Source organism: Etheostoma spectabile, unplaced genomic scaffold, assembly GCF_008692095.1.
Source record: "Etheostoma spectabile isolate EspeVRDwgs_2016 unplaced genomic scaffold, UIUC_Espe_1.0 scaffold397, whole genome shotgun sequence".
Taxonomy (NCBI): domain Eukaryota; kingdom Metazoa; phylum Chordata; class Actinopteri; order Perciformes; family Percidae; genus Etheostoma; species Etheostoma spectabile.
Genome location: NW_022605601.1, coordinates 597,915 through 601,086, shown reverse-complemented (window position 1 = coordinate 601,086; position 3,172 = coordinate 597,915). Strand labels below are relative to the sequence as shown.

Here is a 3,172-nt window from a genome sequence, read left to right as displayed (position 1 = left end):
AAACAATGTAGCATTTTCTACAGCATAAAATGGACCAAATATGTACAAACAATATAAGACTGTGTTCTGCAGAAATTAACCAACACGAAAAGTACCCCACACATCAACCCACCCACCCATCCATCCCAGTTTGTCCCTTTAAGTCCAGATCTTCACAAAATAAATTGGTCCCTTGGATAATTGTCCAACCGGGGATGAGGAGCATATACAATTCAGCACAAGTTTCCAATAGTGATACCAGTTACAGAAAAAATGGGTACAAGTACAAATTAAAGGGTGAACAACAAATGGTGACAAATAATAGTAAAAGTAAGATAACTCAAGTAAAATAAAAAAGGAAATGCCAAGAAGTGAAAATGAATACGTTAGAAAAAAAAAAAAAAAAAAAAGCGGGGGGGGGGGGGGGGGGGTTTGCCGCATCAGTCTCTATAATACACCTTAGTTATCCATTTAATGGTGTTTGTAAGTTCTCATAGTCACTCTAAAAGGGGCCAGACCTTCCTGAATGTTTGCAGGGAGCCTTTAAGGGTGTCTGATCTTTTTGAACTTTAGGAAATGCATAACATTTCTAATCCACCTTGTGAAGCTGGGGGGAGCATGTTCCTTCCAGGAGAGCAGGATGGGACGCCTGGCAATCAGGGAAGTGAATGCTACAAGGGGGCGATTTTCAAGGGCTATTCCAAATAGGGCACTTACAGGGTTCATGTTCAGTTATTTTTAATGAGTCTTACCACACAGATATCTTATAATCCTGCTGCAAATACAGCTCAGCATTGGGAGTCATTGATCCTAATCACATTTAACTTCGGAAAAGATCTTTAATGGAAGCTAATTCATTTTAAATGAGAAAATTAGATTGGACTTCTGTCAGAGACAGAGCTGCTCTAAATCTTGTTGGTTTATTCTCAATAGGCAGGGCTGGAGACGGTCCATTCTACAAAGTCCAGAAACGTTTTGTCACAAAAAAATTACAATTACACTGAAGGATGCTGATAATTTTGTATTGATCCGTAAGGACATTTGTTTCTGACAATTTATCAGAGAACCATTGTTGCAATGACACTTGTTATTATAGGACAATAAGTAAATATGTTTGGTCTGAAGTACGTTTGAGCCACAAGATCCTTTTTGCAGCAACCAATTAAAGTCCAATTAATTAAAGTCAACTCCCAATGTCCCTTCTATAGACATTTTTTTAAGACCCTTTGTGCCAATGGAGCTTAATTAATTGACATTGATGTTTACTTTATCATGGAATGCCTGCACTCTTTGTAGGTTATCAGCGAAAGTTGTTTGAACAAAGAATAAATTTAGGGCACCAATTCAATACAGAACAGCTGATAACCATGCCTTTTAGTCTCAAATATTTTAAGTCTTTGCTACGAAGAAATTAATTGATAAACTACCACAATTTGCCTCTCAATATATATGTGTCTCCATGGACATGCATTGTGCACATTGTAGTTGCTACCATTTTCTTCCAGATGGGATCTATAGTCCTTTTTGCCTGTAGTAGTAAAACCAATACATTTATATTCTTGGATTTCAGATTCAGATTTGTTGGATACAGGTGCATCAAAATCATCTTAGGGTCAAGTGGAATGTTTACAGACAAGATGAACATAGTTGTATTAAACCTTTTCCCTCCAGAATGTTTTAATTTAGAAATAAGGGCTTAATTTACCTGACATAAAGGCATGAATAGAAACTAACAGAATTAACACGTTAATGGCAAACAATGAATAAAGCAAACTATTAATCCAGAATCAGACAAACAACAGCAGCGTCTACAGGAGACACCTGAAGGCCCTACTTGCTATATCTTCCGTACAACCCAGAGCATCAACCAGATCACAAGCAAAGGAAAGTTACAATCTACTCTGAAGTGGATGTGAAGGAAGACACAGCTAGTTATTCCCTCAGCGTGGCATGGCTGTTTATGTCCCTCTCTGCAGTAAGATAAGACAAGATAATACTTTATTCGTCCCACAGCGGGGAAATTCCTTTAGAAGGTAGAAGGTGAGCTTTGAGCGTGGCAGATGATTACCGCATGTTGTGCCCAGGGCTTGATAGTCCCTCCCATCACATTTATTGACCTTATAGTTACTGTGAACAAAACTTCCTTATTTTGATGTTGACATTCTAGTCTCACTAATTTAAGTCTCCCATAATTGAAATATATAGACATTCAGCTGCAAGTTTTTTTTCATAGTTTACATTTAGTTTCCGGCTTTGTCTTGCTCCCCTCTCCTCACCAAGAGCAAAAGCAGAGGGGCAACCATCGGATGTCAGGCTTTATCCTAGAAATGTACTGTACTTCCGTTGATCCAGACTACAGCATGTCTGAGTTGACCAAGGCAAGCAAATTGTATGACTGGTATTAATATTCTTTTCCTATCCAGACAACAACAGCAATGATATATGAATGTTTTCGTTACACTTCATTATGTTTAAACTCACCAGTTACTCTTGCCGTTTTCCGTATCCTCACAGTAATCCCGTAGCTTTCTTGTCCGCAAATGTTAACATCCAAAACTACAGTGATATCCATGTTAATGTACATGTTAAGGCTGAATGAAGCAAGACGTAAGTCTGTAGAGAGCCCGTGACCATGATAGCTAATAGTCAAATTGGATACAGCTGTATTTATTTAGTTTGTTATTTTACCTTTTTTTTTTTACTCTTAAATCTATTTCTTTTCCTTTTTTTGAAAGTATTTGATTTTTATTATTTGATATTTTTGTACATTTTGTATTTGTAATAAACATCCCATCTTAGTTTAAAACCTCAACTCTGACTCATCCTTTATGGTTCTCACTGGATGGCGGCTACTGGCAACATCTACCTACAACAGTAACACACAAATTACGTTGCATTTGCTTTTTTACTGAACAGTGCACAAACAACATTCCAATATCTCATAACAACTGGTAAAAAATATATAGAGTGGGGCTCAAAAGTTTGGGCATGCCAGGTACTTTTATTTATTAATGTGCATAAAGAAGCCAAGAAAAGATGGAAAAAAATCTCCAAAAGGCATCAAATGACAGATTATACATTCGTATAATATGTCACAAAAATGTAGATTTTATTTCCATAATTTAAACTTTAAAAATAACAGAAAACAAATAAATGGCGTCTTCAAAAGTTTGGGCACCCTGCAGAGTTAATA

The 3,172-nt window shown here is 36.8% G+C and overlaps 1 protein-coding gene across 1 annotated transcript in view; it reads right to left on the bottom strand.

Moving 5' to 3' along the window:
* sorcs2 (sortilin-related VPS10 domain containing receptor 2) overlaps nt 1-3,172 on the bottom strand; it is a 530,001-nt gene that overhangs the window by 73,570 nt on the left and 453,259 nt on the right. The gene's annotated exons all lie outside the window — the stretch shown is intronic.